Source organism: Rhincodon typus, chromosome 31, assembly GCF_021869965.1.
Source record: "Rhincodon typus isolate 14 chromosome 31, sRhiTyp1.1, whole genome shotgun sequence".
NCBI classification, from domain to species: domain Eukaryota; kingdom Metazoa; phylum Chordata; class Chondrichthyes; order Orectolobiformes; family Rhincodontidae; genus Rhincodon; species Rhincodon typus.
Window position 1 is genome coordinate 15,842,629 of NC_063362.1, and position 19,885 is coordinate 15,862,513.

At 40.8% G+C, this 19,885-nt stretch overlaps 1 protein-coding gene across 3 annotated transcripts in view; it reads left to right on the forward strand.

The window, feature by feature from the left end:
- The window catches only part of klhl21 (kelch-like family member 21), a 129,562-nt gene that overhangs the window by 47,413 nt on the left and 62,264 nt on the right, over positions 1-19,885 (forward strand). The window lies entirely within an intron of this gene.

A 19,885-nucleotide genomic window follows, 5' to 3' on the forward strand; every position in this document is an offset into this window, starting at 1 on the left:
TGTTCATCCAGCCCTGCACCTTGTTGTCTCGGATTCTCCAGCATCTGCAGTTCCTACTATCTCTGAAGCAATTTTAGTTACTTTGTTTTGTTAGTGAATATCATGAACTTGTTTCACTTTCCCTTTTCTCTGTAGTTTTTTTAATTCTTTCACAAGGGCAAAAGATCTCTGTTGTTCCAAAATCATTCTGAGGACCCTGGTGACACAATGGTACTTGCCTTCGTTGTTGAGTTTATTCTGTCTCCAGCCCAGTGCTAACCCAAGATCCAGGATGTCTGATGGAGACACCGCAATAACATTCATCTAAATTTGTACAGTTCATTGCTTCAGCTTCATTTCTCGGTCCCACACACAATTTACATCAAGGGAAAAGCTGAGTTCCACTCGTATCTCATGTGAACCACACACTGGCAACCTGTTCCCAGTGATACCACCCAGTGGGACAGCTCAGGAACCCATTCCTGGTGATGCGATCCAGTCAGACAGCCCAGGAATATGAACCAGTGGGATGACATGGGAATCCGTTCCTGGTGATACGACCAAGGGAGATGGCCTGGGAACCTGTTCTAGGTGATACAACCCAGGGAGACAGCCTGGGAACCCATTCCCAGCTCTCTATTCAGTGGAGTCAGATGCTGTATTAAAACATAAGAAACACTCTGGAACCTGCTTCACCATTCATTATAATTCAGTAATATTATGTAGGACTTCATGTGACACTGTAGTAGCGTTCCTACCTCAGAACCAGGAGGCTCAGATTCAAGTCCCACCTGTACCAGTAGTGTATAATAACTTCTCTGAACAGGTTGATTCGAAAATATCTATAACTTAGTGTGCAAGGCAGAATCTTTATTTGACTAAAATGGAGCTGCTTTCTATCAGCTAACAGGTGGCAGATGGATAATCTCATTACATGGAATAGTTTTATTTCCAAGCTATGTCTGCCAAATCTGACAGTTCTTGGAAATGTCAATACAGAAGTGTAGCAAGCAGTGGTGCAGTGTGGTCTGTGGGGGTTGGGCACAGCTACATATTCCAGACTGCAGCAAACCCATTCAAATCCTTGTCTTTTACTTTCTTTTCCAATTCTTTCTTACATTTCTCTCCAAGCTCACACTAGAATATGGTTGCATAGTCCAGCAACAATTCAGCACCTTTGTGTGAATCTAGAAAGATAGTGTCATACTGTCATACAGCATGGAAACAGACCCTTCGGCCCAACCAGTCTGTGCCAACTATAATCCCAAACTAAACAAGCCCCACCTACCTGTGCTTGTCCCGTATCCCTCCAAACTTATCCAAATATTGTTTAAATGTTGTAACTGTACCCATATCCACTACTTCCTCTGGACGTTCATTCCACACACTAACCACTCTCTGTGTGAGAAAGTTGCCCCTCATGTCCTCTTTAAATCTGTCTCCTCTCACCTTAAAAATATACCCCCTAGTCTTGAAATCCCCCACCATAGGGAAAAGACACTTGACATTCACCTTATCTATGCCCATCATGAGTTTAAAAACCTCTATAAGGTCACCTCTCAACCACCTACACTCCAGTGAAAAAAGTCACAGCCTATCCAGCTCTCCCTATAATTCAAACATTCCTGGCAACATCCTGGTAAATCTTTTCTAAACCTTTTCCAGCTTGATAATATCCTTCCTATAACAGGGTGACCAGAACCGGACACAGTGCTCCAGAACAGGTCTCACCGATGTCCTGTACAACCCCAACATGACTTCCCAACTCCTGTACTCAAAGATCTAAGCAATGATGACAAGCATGCTAAATGCCTCTTAACCGCCCTGTCTACATGTGATGCAAGCTTCAAAGAATTATGTACTAAGCCCCATGTCTCTCTGTTCTACAACACTACCCAAGGCACTACTTTTAATAGTATAAATCCTGCCCTTGTTTGTTTTACCAAATTGCAAGACCTCACATTTATCCAAATTAAATTTTATCTGCCACTCCTCAGCCCATTGACTTAATTGATCATGATTTCTTTGTACTCTTAGATAACCTTCTTCACTGTCCACTATACCACTAATTTTGGTGTCATCTGCAAACTTATTAACAATGCTTTCTATATTCTTATCTAAATCATTTATATAAATGACAAATAAAGTAGTTCCAGCTCTGATCGCTGTGGAATACAGCTGGTAACAGGCCTCCAGTCCGAAAAACAATCCTCCACCACCACTCTCTGTCTCTTTCCAGTAAGCCAATTTTGTTCCAGTTAGCAATAGTGAGATAGATGGTCGACTATGTGGGGCATCTCTCTCTTCCTCTGTTCTCATCTGTGAGATCTATCTGAATCAGAGTCAGCGGTGCCTTCTTCTGGATTAGTTAAACCAAAGCTTGTCTGCTGTCAGCTGGATGTGCAAAATTCCACGACACTATTTTGAGGAAGGGGTGAAAGAATTCTCCCTGGTGTCCTGGCCAACAACCAATATTGGCAAAACAAATAATCAAGTGTTTTCACATTGCTGCTTGTGGAATTTTGCTGTGAGCAAACTCCCTGCTGCATTTCCTACATTACAACAGGGATTACATTTCAAAAGTACATCATTGGTTGTAAGACACTTTGTGGCATTCTAGGGTTTTGAAAGGCACTATACAAATGCAAGTATTTTCTTTTTAAAGCTGCATATCATCCCTTTGTCATTTGCTGGTAGGAGCAAAAATGCTGTGAATTATTCAGTGAATGAAACACTTATGGCAGCAGTGTCTCAGTCTTTGCTTTGTGAATAGTATCTTCACAAGATGGCAGTCAGGCCCTCATCTGCCTTTTATAGTCAGTGCGATGGTACAGGCTGTGCTGGATGGATTAACACATTATCTGCTCTTTGCTGAATGATGACGTGCATCCCTGTAATATTTTCCATTTAACCTCTGCAGTTTTCAGCCCCAGTTTCTCCTGTGAGTGATTGACAAATGTCTCCAGTCGAGTGTGGCCCCTGCAGGAACAAGGCCTTGCCTGCTGCCACTATTTTTATCAGAATTTCAGGGAACTGTCTAGGACACAATTCACTGGGATTGTTTATATTTAGTCTTGTTGATGTCAGTATAGGGTCCTCACAAAGTGAAATAGTTACACAGGGAACTCAGACAGAGGGGATCATAAACGAGACCAGGGTCTGGAGTAGGAAAGTTAGTTGCAAGAGATTTCAAAGCAGAACTCTTCTGCCTAGCAAACCGAGAGCTAGAGGGAAGTTCTGTCACAGGTAAGTTACTGATTATGATTTAACTTATTTTTTAATTAATTTGAGATTGTCATCCTTAAGGCTGCAATTGACAATGCCCTTTTCTGCACATCTTTCGCTGCTGCTTGTAACTGCAAAGCTTTTGCCTCATCTTCACTTTGAGGGTGTGCAGTCATTCCTGTTTCACTCTACCCTTATTTTCTGCTGGTTTTTGTATCAGAGTAAATTAAGGTTTGTGATAGCCCAAAACTCTGAGGATCTGAAACACGCCTGAAACTCGAGCCAATTTGCTTACACCTCCTGCATTCAATACTTGGCTAAATAGTTAACCTTTTGGAATCTTCCTCAGCATCGAGAGAAGCACAACAATTTCCTGAAATATGGAGACTCTGATCTTTTGGAGTTCATGGTTACGTGCAGTCACCGTGCAGAACCCACTGCCCCAGGGTATGTGTTGGCTTTCTGACAGTTCTGTGATTTGGTAGCTGCCTTGATGGCATACTTATCCAGTGAATTCTTGAACCATATATTCCAGGAGTGCATGGGGTTTAGCCACACTCTCTAATAAGTTAGTAGCTCATATTGAAAAGCAATTAAGAATATGGTAGGGAAAAGAGGAATAAATTATCACCCAGGAGCCCTGCTTGTAATTAATACCGTATGATCCTTGCTGGACTGGTCTTAACAGTGTTGTTATCACAGAATAGATCGACAACATGTAATGTTTAGAATTAGAAAAAAGACAGATAGCATGTATACAGTACTGTTTTGCAGTAGGCAGTGCACCTGAGGGGGAAGATGGGTCTTCGTTTAACATTACAGCTGAAAGCCTCTTGGGTGAAGGATTGACACCTATCAACTCAATCTCAGTAACAGTCTGCACCTTCAGGCAAAATCAGGAACTCAACAAGAGAACATTGTCAGAACACTTTTGTAATCTGTCTTTAACTGTGCACCATGTTATTTGTGTTTTTCTTTTAAATACAGGAACTTAGTGGGCACAAAGACATTTCCAGTTTCTGATTCTTGTGCATCCATGGGAGAAATGTCCCTAACAAACACAGTGACATGTAAGCCCACCTCGCATCGTTACATTAGCACCAAGGTCCTGCTGGCAGAGGGGGGCCACAGCCCTTTCACGGAGCATTGCCGGAATTACGAGAACACATACAAGGTAAGAGAAATACGGAATTAGCAGTGACCAGAGATCAAGATTTCTCCAAACCTTCAGCATTCGTGGTTTGGCACTTTTAGGTTCAAAAAGACAGACATTGTCAGGTGGAGTTACTGTGGAACAGGCTGATAATCCATCAACAAGAAAGGCTTGCACTTCTTGATCTACTGATTTCCCCAGGAGTTTTACAGACAATCACATACTTTTGCGGCATTGTCACTAAGGAAGTGCAGCAGTCAGTTTATGTTTGGTACCTCCTAAGGTTATGAGAAAGTGCAGTATAAATGCAAGTCTTTCTTTCTTAAATTACAGCGAGATCCTACATTTGATCCCCAGCTACACCAAACTCGTCATCTCTGATGGGAGCAGGGGCAGGATTCCCATTTCCAATCACTATCCAGGGTGTAGACAGTTTGGTTGTGAGACTTTCCATTGGTAACTATCATGGGGACATGTGTTGTCTTGGCTCATAAGGAGGAATGTCCACCTGAATGAGATCAATCTAGAGAAAAAGTCAGGAATTCAGGAAAGACATAACTTAGGAGTCACCACCCCCAAGTGAGCAGGGGAGTAAAAAGGCTGGTGGGAGGAAATTGTGAGGCCTAAGAAATGTTAGCAACCACCTGTCCATCTCCTGTCTCTCACTGGTGATTGTCCGATTTGCCAAGGCCTTACAGACAGAACTACAGACACTGAAGGACCAGGTACAAGAGATGCACCGGGATCTGACCAAGCACCACTCGCTTGTCAAGACAGATGCAATTGATGAGATCCTACAGAAATCGCTGCAAATGGAAACTCAAATTTCTTCCCAATACTCCTCTGTGGAGACAATGAGGACCATGTTTGAGGAGGTACAGCATAATGCTAATAGTTCACTGAAGAGGTTTCTTGGTGTGATTTTTTTTGTAGAATGAATTAATGTTGGATCATTGGAGGGCTGTGTCAGTATGAAACCGGACGTGGCCTGGTTAGATGCAAAGTAAAACTTCCTATGCACAGTGCCACCCAGGGAGGACTCGATCAGAAGATATTTAATACTTTCTCTACCAAATGCTCTGAGATAATCATTTTGTTTAAAGTTAGTGAGTCAGGAACATGTGTAAACTATTTGGCTCCTTGAGTCTAGTATTTTGTGGCTGATTTGATTCTCATTCCCATTTATCAGCCTTTGCTCCATGTCCCCTGACTGCCTCACCTAACAAGAATGTCAGTTGCTCCACAGTATGGCTCTTCTCAAAGATTAACTCTACTCACCTATCTTCTTGCCATATCCTTCAACTTCTTACCTTTAGAAAATCCTCTGGGAGATGGTTGCCTCGTGGTATTGTCACTGGCGGCCCAGGCTAATGCTCTGGGGACACTGATTTGGATCCTACCAAGGCAGATGGTGAAATTTAAATCCAATAAAAAACTGATCTAATGGTGACCTTGTAACCACTGTCAATTATTGTAAAAGCCCATTGTGCATAATGTCCTACATTGAAAGAAATCTTCTATTCTTACCTCGTCTAACCTACATGTGACTCCAGATCCACAGCAATATGGCTGACTCTTAACTGCCCTCTGGGCAATTAGGGATGGGCAATAAATGCTGGCCCAGCCATTGATGCCCATATCCTATGATTGAATTTAAAAAAGGAACTGAATTAAATTTATAACAACCACCTATATGTCCTCTTAAACCTGACTCCACAGTCCATATTATTCAATGGGTGAGAAAGTTCTGCCTAAATTCATCTTCTTTCCAGTGTTCTCCCCTGAGTTGAGCTCATAGAGTGGTTCCAATCCACAAAATTGGACAAGTCCAACCAAGTGCCCATTAATGTGTGCGCTCTAACTTACAATGTTACCAGCCGATATTTGTTGGTTTGATGGGGTGAAAGATCATAGATGAGCTAATTCCTGTCTTCACACATTGTTCCCACATTTGCTTTTCCCAGTAGGGGTCAGCAGATAGTAACTGGCAATGCTGGCCAGTTACACCCTTGCTCATGCAGAGGCAATCCAACACCCCAGCTGAAATCAGGGGCACTAAATTCAGGTGCTGTTTGCCTTCTCAGAGTGATGTGAAGATTGCATTATTTTGAAGAGCTGCAGGGGATTTCATCTAATGTACTATTTAATATTTATCCCTCGTCAACATGACAAAAAACAGATTACCTGATCATTTTCACATTGCTTGTGGAACCTTGCTCTGCATTTCCTATATTATAACAATAATACATTTTGGGACTTGTTAAGTTCAGGGCTTCTGCAATATAAATGTATGCATGTCACTTATCCCCAACACTCCTTCAGCTGACTAAGCTCCACACTAAATTCCTTTCTCTGCCTCTCCACCTCTTCAAGCCTCATTAAAACACAAGAAGCCAATGTCACTTTTTCTAATATTTCCTCCTTTGACCCAGTTTATAGCTTTTAGTCACACATCTGTGAAGCATTTTTGGATTTACCTATGTTAAAGATGCTAACGAAATGCACGTAGTTACACAAATCCTCATACAGGAAGAATAAACCAATGCTCACTTTTCTACTTTGTTCCTCAGGTTTGGGAGGAAACATACCAGAGAGTTGCAAATGAACATGAGATTTATGAAGGTATTGCTAGTTTTGTCTGTTTCTCAAACAGATGTTGCTCATGCACTTGGTTGACTGGACTCTTTATAAAGTTGTATGTTCTGTTGTGGGAAGAGGCGTTGATATGTTAGCAACTTTGGGTATTTCATCCCATCACCATCTGATCTGCCAGATCTACTGTTTTCTAATTGACAAACACTGTAAACATTCACTCTTCACCACCAGCGCACTAGACCTTCAGTGGTGTGTGGGATTTACAAGATGTGCTGCAGCAACTCACCAAAGACTTCTTTGGCGTAAACCCCCACCCTACAGTTCCCATCATCTGGAATGACAATAGTTGTACTTCCCTTTCCAAGCTCTTGTCTTCCTTCTTAGCAATCCCTTTAGATGGAGGAGGACTTCCTTTCACTTAGGTTCGATGGATTGAGACAGCTAATAAGTCCAGTGGGCAATCTGCAGATTCTGCCCCATATGGAGCAGGCAGTTCTGGATTTATGCGCCCACTCTGATGCTTCCATTGTACCTCTGCATGCTCCTAACAAAGTCACACAATGGAGTTAGTGCCTTCTCAAATGAGCTTTCACTGTTTTGATTGGTCACAAGTCCAAATCTTCCTTGAGTTGGTGGTGACGGTTGACCCCAATGGGGATGCTTTGAAGACATCCCTAAGGCAGTTCTGCTGTCCTCCTAGGGGTTCCTGTCATGTCCAAGATCCAAGAACCATACAGAACCGAACAAATGTCAACTTCCTTCATTGTCTCATCAGAGTTTGGAATGTGCATTCAAGTATTTACAATAAAGTAAATCCAGGATCCCCATATGCATTCCATATTGTTATATTTTCTAGCACAATTGCACGACCTTATGCTGCTGAAACAAGAGAACACCTATCTAATGACAATTGCACGTCAGATAAGTCCATACATCCGCTCGATTGCCAAAGTAAAGGAACGCCTGGAGCCCAGGTTAGTAATTCCCATCATACCTACATTTCTTCCCTTACATTTCTGTGTTCCTTTCCTCTCTTAGAGGTTCTGTCTGTTATTGGGGTGGGTGTTTCCTTGGAAGCACTATCCTTCCTCCACTGATTTGTCTTCACTTACAGACAATGAAAAATAGGTTTATTGTTGATAAAGAGAATTAGAGCAGGTCTTCAGCCAATATTCATGATCACAAACCATTAATTACTGAGTAGGACCACTGCATAATCTGAAGCAGGGACCTTGATTCTGATATTGTCTTCCTTAACCCACAAATGGAAACAAAAAAGAAACAAATTTTGCTGTAACATTTCCACAAGTTTATTTTCTCACAAGTACATGTTGCCTCTTTAAAATAAAAGAAACTGCATACAGTGGGGTTTTCTAGCAGTGTTCAGGAGATGGTTGTGAATATTTATAGATACAACTAACGTTTTAAACTGAAAAACAGCTGATTTGTACATTGCACCATTCCCCTACATTACTTCCACCTTTCTCAGACTTAATTGGAGTAAGAAATGGTGCAACAAGTTTGTGTAATTTCCTAAGTGAAAACAAAGTCCTGGAGAAACTCAGCAGGTTTGGCAGCATCTATGGAGAAAGAAACCAAGTTAATGTTTTAGAAAACACAGTGTAGAGCTGGAGGAACACAGCAGGCCAGGCAGCATCAGAGGAGCAGGAAAGTTTATGTTTCGGGTCGGGACCCTTCTTCATTGCAGTCTATTTGGGATGATCCGGTTCAGTAGGCAGCTACTGAGAAAGGCAATGTGGCTGTAGTACCTGGTTTGCTTCAGGATGTGGTTGAGCAGTTTCAGGGCTGAAGAGATTACCAGAGGGTTGCAGTGGGAGAGAGATCCACTGAGGTCTTTCCGGAAGCCTCCTTCCATCCTTCCCAATCTAACCTTTTCAGCATAACCTTCAATCCCTTTCTCCCAATGAAACAATATGTCATTCCATCCTTCAAGACTGTTCCTTTAACCAAAACTTGGATTTTACTTGCTTTTATCAGACTGAAAGAGCCAAAAGATGCAAAGGATGACAGAACAGACAACATGCTGAAGATTTACGATGAAAGCTCCATCATGACTACAGACGGTCAGCACAGGTAAGATCTTTCTTGCAATGTTGTTATTAGCACCGTCCCTCATGCTGAATTATTAAAACAGACTTCAAAGTGTGCATTGCATGAACATAGTGCCTTTCATGTCTTAATTATGACACATTTTTAGTTAATTCCTTTTGAAATTTAGTCACTGCTTTAATTCAGATATGTCACAGAAAGTTTGTACACTGCAAAGTCCCAGAAACAGCCAACATTGATTGGGAGATAATTTTTAAAAAAAATTATTTACTCATGGAACATGGGCATTGCTGGCTGGCCAACATTGTCTGTCCCTAGTTGCCCTCGAGAAGATGGTTATGGTGAGCTGCTTTCTTGAACCACTGCAATCCATTTGTTGTAGGTAGACCCACAATGCTAATAGGGAGAGAATTCCAAGATTTTGATCCAGCAAGTGGAGGATATATTTCCAACACATGATGGTCTGTGGCTTGGAGGGAAACTTGCAGCTGGTGTATGCCCATACATCTGCTGGCCTTGTCCTTCTAGATAGAAAATCCATGGAAGGAGCTGTGTAAGAATCTTTGGTGAATTTCTGCAGCACATCTTGTAGACAATACACACTGCTGCTACTGAGGGCTGGTGGGGGAAAGACTGGATGGTCGTGGATCTGGTGCCAATCAACGGGTGGCTTTGTCCAGGATAGTGTCAAGCTTCTTGAGTGTTGTTGGAACTACACCCATCCAGGTAAGTGGGGAGTATTCCATCACACTTCTGACTTGTGCCTTGTAGATGGTGGACAGACTTTGAGGAGTCAGGAAGTGAGTTACGCAGTTTTCTACCTTCTGACCTGTTCTTGTAGTCACTGTGTTCATGTGGTGAGTCTAGTTGAGTTTCTGGTCAATGGTAACACCCTGAATGTTGGGGGTTTCAGTGATGGTAACACCATTGCATACCAAGAGCTTAGATCATCTCTTATTGGAGATGGTCATTGCCAATCATTTGTGTGGCACAAATGTTACTTGCCACATGTCAGCCCAAGCCGAGATATTGTCCAGATCTTGTAGCATTTGAACATGGACTGCTTGAGTATCTGAGGGGTTGCAAATGGTGCTGAACATTGTGAAATTATCAGCAAACATCCTCACTTCTGACCTTATGATGGAGGGAAGGTCATTGATGAAGCAGCTCAAGATGGTTGGGCCTCAGACACTACCCTGAGGATCAGCCACAGAGATGACCTGCAGTTGAGATGACTGACCTTTAACAATCACAACCATCTTCCTGTGTTCCAGGTATGACTCCAATCAGTGGAGAGTTTGCCCCTGATACCCATTGATTCCAGTTTTGCTCGGGCTCCTTGATGCCACACTCAGTTGAATGTAGCCTTGATGTCAAGGGCTGTCACTCTCACATCACCTCACCTCTGGGTCCATGACACCAAGTAACTTACCTAAGTCTATTTCAAATTAACGTCATGGGATTGGCTCCTTGCACTTTAGAGCGCATTTGAGTTCTCAGTTTAACATTTCATCCATTTCAGCACTTTCAACATTGCAGCTCTCCACCAGTACCAAATTGAGAGTGTTGGCTTATGTGATGTACTCGGGTTTCTGAAGTGGAGCTTGAACCCACAAACCATTGCCTCAGAAGCAAGTGCTATCCACTGAGCACAGCTGATGATCTATTCTGTGATTGCTGGTATAAGCCAGTAGTATCCTGGGTCTAAGGTTCAATTTGGTAAATTACCCAAAGAGTGGCAACATCAGAATGTATCTCTCAATTGTACTGCTGAATATGGCAGAGTTTGTGTGTGTGTGTGTGTTTTTGGTGGTTGACCACATGACTATTCTAGAGTGACTCCTTTGCCAGAAGAGGGGACACACAGCTGAGTTGATCCTAATTCAGATCTCACTGCGCTAATCAATGTGATAGGCGGTGGAATTGTGGGTGTGTCACTGTAGAATTACTGTGATAGAATAAACATACAGGGCACATGAAAATAGTTTAGTTCATCATGCCTGTTTCAGTGTTGAAAGAACTATCAATTAATCTTATCCCCCTACTTCTGCACCCAGAATTTTTTTCCTTTTCAAGTATATTTTCAATTCTGCTTTGAATGTTACTATTAATCCACTTCCATTGCCATTTCAAGTAAACACAAGTTCTGTATCTATGATTTATGCTTCCTTTTCAAATCTAATATTTAAGTTGGTAGCTTTAAGCTTGAAAGCCAGTAAGTAAATGTATCATCAACCACAATGCTGAAGTGGTACATCATTAAAGTCCCAGTTTGTATTCAATTAGTTGATTGTGACTGGGGTGAGTTGGCGTAAACAGAATTGGGCCTCACACCAACTGGGTTGGAGATGGTAGGGTGGGATGGTAGGGAGGTGGGTACAAATTAATTGGCCAATGTTCTTGCTCCTTGTCACAGTGACTCCTGCAAGGATGTTTGTGTACGTTGGTCATTGAGAGAGAATGGGAATTAAGGGATGATGCCCACTGTTGTCGAAAGCCTGGTGACATTTAATACACATCTGTTCACACCTGTTCACACCTGTAAGACAAGTGACTTGGAAGGATAGCTGGATTTCAGTAGAAAAACAAAGTAAAACTAGTTTTTTTTAAAAATTCTCTAGTGGGATGTGGGCATTGCTGGCTGGTCAGCATTTATTGCCTGTCCCTAGTCGCCCTTGAGAAGGTGGTGAGCTGCCTTCTTGAAACTTGAAACCAGTCCACGTGCTAGATAGACCCATCGTATTGTCAGGGACGAAGTTCCAGTATTTTGACCCAGCAGCAGTGAAGGAACAGTGACACATTTCCAAATCAGGATGGTGAGTGACTTGGAGGGGAACTTGCAAGTAGTGGTATTGCCATGTATCTGTTGCCCTTTTCCGTCTAGATGGAAGTGGTCGTGGGTTTAGAAAGTGCTGTCTAAGTGTGTCTTTGATGAATTTCTGCAATGTATCTTGTGGATAGCACAAACTGCAACTACGGAGCGTTCATGGTAGAGGGATTGGATGCTTGTAGAGGGAGTGGATGCTTGTGGAGGTGGTGCCAATCAAGTCAGCCTGGTGTCAAGCTTCTTGAGTGTTGTTGGAGCTGCACTGATCCAGGCAAGTGGGGAATATTCCATCACACTCCTGACTTGTGCCTTTTTAATAATGGACAGGCTTTGAGGAGTCAAGAGGTAGGTTACTTAACACAGTATTCCTAGCCTCTGACCTGTTGTTGTAGTCACTGTATTTGTATGACAAGTCCAGTTGAGTTTCTGGTCAGTGGTAACTCCAGAATGTTGACAGTGGAGGATTCAGTAAAAAGACAAGTATAATATTTTGATTCCTTTTTAGGAACAACCTCACGTGTGCCAGTGAAGACAAAGAAAAACTTACCGACAACAAGGACAAGGTCATTGACAATCGAACTCTGAACATTCTGCCAGAGGATTCAGAGCTGAAATCCAGGGAATTACACCGGACAAAACAAAAGACTGGATTGGACAGCTCTGACAGGATGGAACTCACCTTATAGTGCAGAGTGACGAGAGACACAGCACATTCAACAAACTGTGATAGCCCTCCATATCTAAATACGACACACCGACTTTCCCTTTGACTTTGATGCTCTACATTTGATTTTTGCAACCTTAGATCTAATGTGCCCCGTCAGCAGATTTATTTTTTAAGCAGAATAGCAGATACCTGTGGATAAGAACATTGCTTGCATTATATTTTAGCAGGGAATTAATACCAAGTGACAAACCACAATGTGCATTTACTTATTGACTTTAGTGTGGTATGGTATACTTAGGCACTTCACAGAAGCATTAACGTACAAAATTTGACACAGACGCAAAAGAAGATATTACAGTTTGTTCATTATGTTGCCTTTTGTGCACATTCTGGTTTTTCTCATTTTATATAGTATCTGAATCTGATCACTGCCCTTAAAATGGTACTAATCATTTTAACAAAAGCCTAAAATGCTCTGAAGTGTTTATCTTACACAGAGTGACACTTGCATAATTAAGAACCGCCAAATCTGTGCAGAACTCAAAGCCTTAACATCTCATTTGGAGCAATGGATTTTCATTACTCATCCAGGAAATTTGAGATTCAATAGGTTTAGCTTGTGGGTAAGACATGGTCTGGCCATTACATGCAGCAGGCTTCGTGGTTGGCTGGTTTTTTCCCATATGAAAGTTTTGCATGTTCTAGTTCCTTTCTAGGTACAGTGCCACAAACATACTTTGTACACATGACAATGTTTCATCTGTGAGTCCTGATTCAAACCAGTTCCCCTGGTGAGCACGACCAGATGCCAAACTTGGAGGTCCCGATCGCCATGTCAATGCCTCGACTTGTGCATGCAGACGTTACTGCCACACATGGATCTCAGAGGTCCACACAGTGGAAATTAAAAGTTTAGGGGGAACGTAGCTGGTGGGAGTACAGTCCATGAATGTAAATGTAGTGTAAATTTGTCATGATGTGAAACAGGTGTCTGACCCAAACCACCCCATTTTCATAGACAGGTTGGATTAAAATCAGAGTTTAGTTGTGGAGAAGTCAGTCATCAAAAGCGATCCAGCAGAGTCTGCTCCTGTCCTCACCTGGTATCCATACGCAAAACTTTATAGCAAGGGTTGGTGGATAGTGATTAGGAGTCGAACGCTGTTGTTCCTTGTCCCATGCAGTAGGATTTTAGATTGAGGTGATTCCCCCATTACTGTTTCCTGCTAAAATAATCTCATTATTCTTTATATGGAGCATATATGTTTCATACTTTCAGAAATCACACATACTTGATTGACTACAATACCAGCAATAAAAAAGCTGATAGCTGAATATTACTATCATCTCAATTGTTACTGTGTGGCTTGAAATGCAGGCGAGAAATCAACTAAAAAATAAGAAATAAGTAGGTATTAAACTGAGCAATGAAGCTGTGTATTACTCCCTCAATACTGACCCTCTGACAGGACGGCAGTCCCTCTGTACCAGCACCGGGAATCAGCACTCAACCTGGGCACTTGAACCCATGACCTTCTGACTCAGCCAAAGTTAAATATAATTGAGAGAAAATGTGCAAAAACTGAACAGCTGAAATGAAAACTGATGTGTTGAAAAATACATTAGCCAGTGCATGAAAAGAGAAATGATAAGTCAAAGTTCTGGTTAATACCATGGAATTCTGATGAGAGGTGCATACCCAAAATATTAATGCGTTTTCTGTTTTAATTAACCTGCTATATACTTCCAGCAGCAATTTTTATTGTCCGTGAAAAGAAACAGCAAAGAAAGCTTCCAGCAAAGAGAATAAGAAAGGGAATAAACTGATCAATTGGCTACCTTGCTTTCTCAATGACTGAAGATCAAATATTCAAAATGTTTCTATCATTAAAGTTAGACAAGAAAGACAATGTTTTAGTTCTCAGAAAGTACAAATTTCATTTCATAGATAAATTGCAGAGTGAAATTTTAAGCAGACATCTCCTCAGGAAAGAGAGTTAGGTGGGCTTTGAAATAACAGGTTGTAGTAGATGATTTATAAATTCCTGTAGAAATAATTGTGCTTTAAAGACACACTAATTTTACTGTTGGATAATTTTATTTTCTCAAGTTTACACAGATTCAGAATCATAAAACATATTTGTAGAAGATGATAATATAGTTATGTCTCAGTATCAAGCACACAAAACCTCTCATAAAGCAGAATTAGTTATAGAATCCTTACAATGTGGATGCAGGCCATTCAGACCATCAAGTCCACATTGATTCCCCCCGAAGACCGACCCATACCCTCCCCGCTACCCCATCCCTGCATTTTCCAAACCAATCCACCCTAACCTGCACATCATTGGACTGTGGGAGGAAACCGTAGCACCTGGAAGAAACCCACACTGCCAGAGGGTCAGTACTGCGGAAGTACTACACAGCTTCATTTCTCAGTTTAATACCTGCTTATTCCTTGTTTTTTGTTGATTTCTCAACTGCATTTCAAGCTACACAGTAACAATTGAGATGTGCAAACTTCGCACAGTCACCCGGGGGTGGAATTGAATCTGGGTCCCTGGTGCTGTGAGGCAGCAGAGTTAACCACTGAGCCATTGTACCGCCCCAATTATAATTAATGATTATCCTCCTAAAATAATTTCTGCTCCCCTTGTGCGGTGATATACCTAGAACATAAGGAAGAGGGGCAGCAGTATACCATACAATCCTTCAAGCCTGCTCTGCTAATCAATACATCACTTCTTTATTCTACGTTAACTCTACTTGCATGCCTAGTCTTGTCCCTTGATAGCCAAAAATAATTCTGGAATATACTCACCACTGAATATACATCCACAGTCTAATGAACTGGAGAACTTAAAAATTCATAACCTTGTGGGTGAGTCAAGTTGTATTCATCTCAGTGATAAATGGGTAATATTATTTAACAATGACTATGATCGCTAGTTCTAGACTCTCCAGTCAGTGCAAACAGCCTCTTAGAATCTATCTTATTTATCTCAGTATTTTATATGCTCGAATGAGATCACATTTTTCCTCAATCCTGCACATAGCACAACCCACACATTCCTGGAATCAATCCAATAACTGCAACGGAGACTGTGGGAAACATACTATACCAGGAATTGTTTCTAGACATAATTGTATATCTGATATTGTGTCAATTACCAAATGTAGTGCTGTAACAAATCCTCGCATTCCTTGGGTCCAGACTGAACATTATATTTCCTCCACTCACCCCGCCTCTTTTCATTAGATAATCTGCAAAGGCAATGACTACCATTTGAAATCAAAGGGGAAGTAAAATCTAACAAATTGCTCCTATTGGACTAACTACTATACTGACATGCGTATACTCACTGGCATGTCCCATTACTCCTAGTTACTGTCTCTCACACCAGATGTTTTGTATGGTATACTCATGAGCACAACATCATAACTAGAATGCTAAGACTACCCCACAATGCACAAAATATCACAGGAATAGAACATGGTGCAGTTCCAGTTGGGTTGGGAAGGAAGGTTCTGTTTTGGGAAGGGGAGATAAACAAAATCAGTTTCCAGGACTTCTCCAGAAAGCAGTTTTAAAGTTCTGTTTGGACTGTTCCTGGAGGTTACATCACATGACTTTCTGCCTTCAATTGCCCTGTCATTGGTCAACCAACCTCCCCATCTTTGTTGTAGCCTACTTTCTCTAATCAGTCAGAAGGTGAACAGACACTGTTACCAAATTGGGTGATACTTCATTCTCAGTCAAACAGTCTTTTCTCATCTCCATCCCCAGAAAATCCTTTATTTTTGTAACAAATTGAAACAAGAGATTGCCATTCAGCCCCTCAAGTTCACTTTGCCTTTTAATGGCTGATCTGTATGATAAATCCATTTACTCATCCTGGATTCATGTCCTTTGCTAGTGTAAATCTATCAATCCTATATTTAAACTATTAATTTTGATAGTTTTTGTGAGATGTAATTTTTGTGAGAAAGAATTCTACACTTTTATCATCCTTTGGATGAAGTGTGTCCTAATCTCTCTTCTATGAATAATCAGACTCTGATTTTAAGCTTATGTTCACTTGTCCTAGACTTCTCTACCAGTGAGAAAAACTTCTATCTACCCCCGATTCCTATCAAAATCCAAAAAAAATTAAATCTTCCTTCAACCTTCTAATCTTCAAAGTCTAGTTTTAAGTAATTCTGGTGAATATACATTGCACTCTGTCCACGTTCAATATATCATTTCTAAGGCAAAGTACTCGCTCTCTGTTATACACAATATTATTCAAAAAATGTTTAACAATCTTGATTTTATTGCTCTTGATTCTTGCACTAGGTTTTGCTCGCAGCAGGGTCATGGAGATTAACCTTTAGTTTTTGAAGATTCCAGGGCCGCTTTGAAGGATTGGCAAGCTTACTGAAGAATAGTGATGGTAACAAGATTGAGGACAGATATGGTCTATTTAAAATGCAGGAATGTTAAGCAAAATGTTACTCATCTTTAATAGTGCATTGGCAAAGGAATTGTAAAGTGAAAACGAAAAGCAGTGGTCAGATTTGGGAATGTTGCAAAGTAAGCAGAAAATGAATCTGTTTCTCAACCAGAGTTCCTGTCCATCAAATAAGTCCTTAATTAGCTTAACAGCACTAGGAGTGAAATATTTCTTTACACAAGAAAGAAAGCCTGAAGGGAAGATTAAGCAAACCTGGGGCACGTTTGTTTGGACAAGGGAAGACTGAGGAATGATAGAGACTTTTAAAATTATGAAATGGTTTCTTATGCTAGGGGTGGAGATAGTTCCACTTACAGCATAAATCCACAATTGGTCATAAATAGAAGATTGTCCCTAATAAATCCAGTAAAGATTTCAGAGAAACTATTTTAACCAAGAGTGGTGAAAATGTGGAACAAGGAGTAGTTGAGGAAATTAGTATAGATGCATTTAAAGGGAAACTAGACAAGTAGATGTAAGAGAAAAGAATAGGATCTATTGTGGAAGGAGGTTCACGTGCAACATGAGATGAAGTAAATACTGATTGAGAGGGAGCAACATAAGCACTGGCATTTTCCTGTTAGACTGAATGACCTATTTCTGTGATGTAACCTCTGTGCACTGGCCTGTAACAACCAGAAGATTTACTTTGCACTCTGTGATGACTGTCTAATTGGAGCTGGGTGCTTCAAGTGGCACCTGCTGGAAAATGCACAATGGCTAATGATGGAATCAGGCTTGAAAATGATTTCCGCACAGTTGATGGTCTTTCTTATAGGCACTATCTAGACATTTGTAAGAAAGAGCAACTCTTTGGGAAAGGAAGTGGATATCCATTGATATCTTTGGAATAGTACCCCATGAAAGGACCAACATCAAGCAAAAAAAGGGAAGGAAATCAAAAACATAAAAATTATCAGGTCAAAAAAATTTTGACAGTTGCAACACATTCTATAGCTCATCTGTGATTTTCCCCAGAACTGTTTCTGGCTAAAAAGTTGATGCATGTATAAACTAAATAAGCATTTACCTCATTTATTGACAACGTATTGACTCAACAGTTTAACATTTCTTATATTTCTAACTGAAGGACAACTCAGCATAAGCAATAAATGCTGCCCTTGAGAACAATGCCAACATCCTGAATCATGCTAAAAATAAGGAACATAGACAGTGAAAGTTGGTTGTTTACTTAAACGTGGTGTGGACTGTAACAGATTCTGTTGTCATCACCTAACCTTTGCACACACATTCAACAGCAAGAATCCTCGTCGATTCCTCCCATTTCTCCGATCCTCTTAGACCAGAAAGTGAACCTTTGAAATCTTCCTGTTTTCAATGGTTCACTGCTTTTACTACTGAGTAATCAGAAGAAGCAGTCTGATTGGGAACTGACATCCATATTTTTGTTCAGGTTTATTTTAGTCTGTTTCTCAGTAGCAATTCAGAGGAGTAAGCAGTAAATAGTTACTTTGTAATTACTGTTCTGACAGATTCAAGCCATTACTTCCAGTTCCCTATCTGGCCAAACCACTCCAAATGGAAGAGTTCCACATTCTTATCATTGTAAAATAAATTACTCCCAAATTCTTTATTTGATCTATATTTATTTGCCTTGTTCAGGTCTCACCCATTACTGGAAGCAGTTTCTCCACGTACATCTTCATTGAACACTTTAATTATGACTTTCCATTAAATTTGATCTTTTTGAAGTACCTTGGGATTCTTTGTTTATATAGCCTTTAAAATGGAAAAGTCATTAGCCTTGCATGTGGTTTTGAGTGACAATATAATTGGACTCAATTATATGGTCTGAATGGAATAGTATTCTAGTATTGGATTGCCTCGGAGGGATTTCAGCCACGCAGAGGGGTAGTATTTTTCTAATCAACATGTTCAGCGATGTTATTATACACCTCTGGAGCAGGGGGACCTGAATCAAGGCCTAACTCAGAGGTAGGGACACTGCCACTGTCCCACAACAGCCCTTCATAATGGAGTCTATGCAAGTGAGCACTAGCAAGTTCATTTACAATGGATAGCACTACAACTAACATCCGTTCACACAATTTCATTTGGGAAAATTGAAACATGCAACCAGACATAAGAACTCTAAATACTCCCCCAGCAGCAAACCAGCAGCTCTGAAGACAACTGTAGCAGCATGTTTTTCACCTCTAAAAAGTCAATTTACTCAGCATAAACAAATAATTCAGTCTCTAACATACTGATCCAAAGCTGCATTAATAATAGCCATTAATGGTGGCTTATGTAGCTCCTGAAATGATAATTCATAAAAAAAGCATGTCTGAATATTAACATACACTAGGATAACTTACAGCACTCTGCAAAGAAGGTGCAACTTTCTGATGCACATTTGAATTTGTTCATCTACATCAATAATGTCACAGTCTTCAGCAAAGTCTTGAGATCCACTTCTAATCTATCCCTACTGTTTGGCATGACCATTACAGATAACAGTGATCACATTAACAGTACAATAACATAATTGCTGCAGGCTAATCACAACATCCCTGATATTAATACAAAACTTGATGTATCCCTATTACACTTCCCATAAATGTTGCAACAGACTCTGATCATTTTTGTACACTCCCTTCCCCATATCATCTCTGGTAGATGTGCCTTTACTCCTTAAACCTCTCAAACTCCCTCTCCTCAAATTATTTAAACCTCCAGCATGAAAACACACGAGTCACCTAGTTCTGAAGAAGGGTCACTGGACCCAAAAATGTTAACTCTGCTTTTTCTCCAGAGATGCTGCCAGACCTGCTGAGTTTCTGCAACAATTTCTGTTTTTGTTTCAGATTTCCAGCACCTGCAATTCTTTGTTTTATTATAGGCAATTCCATTTA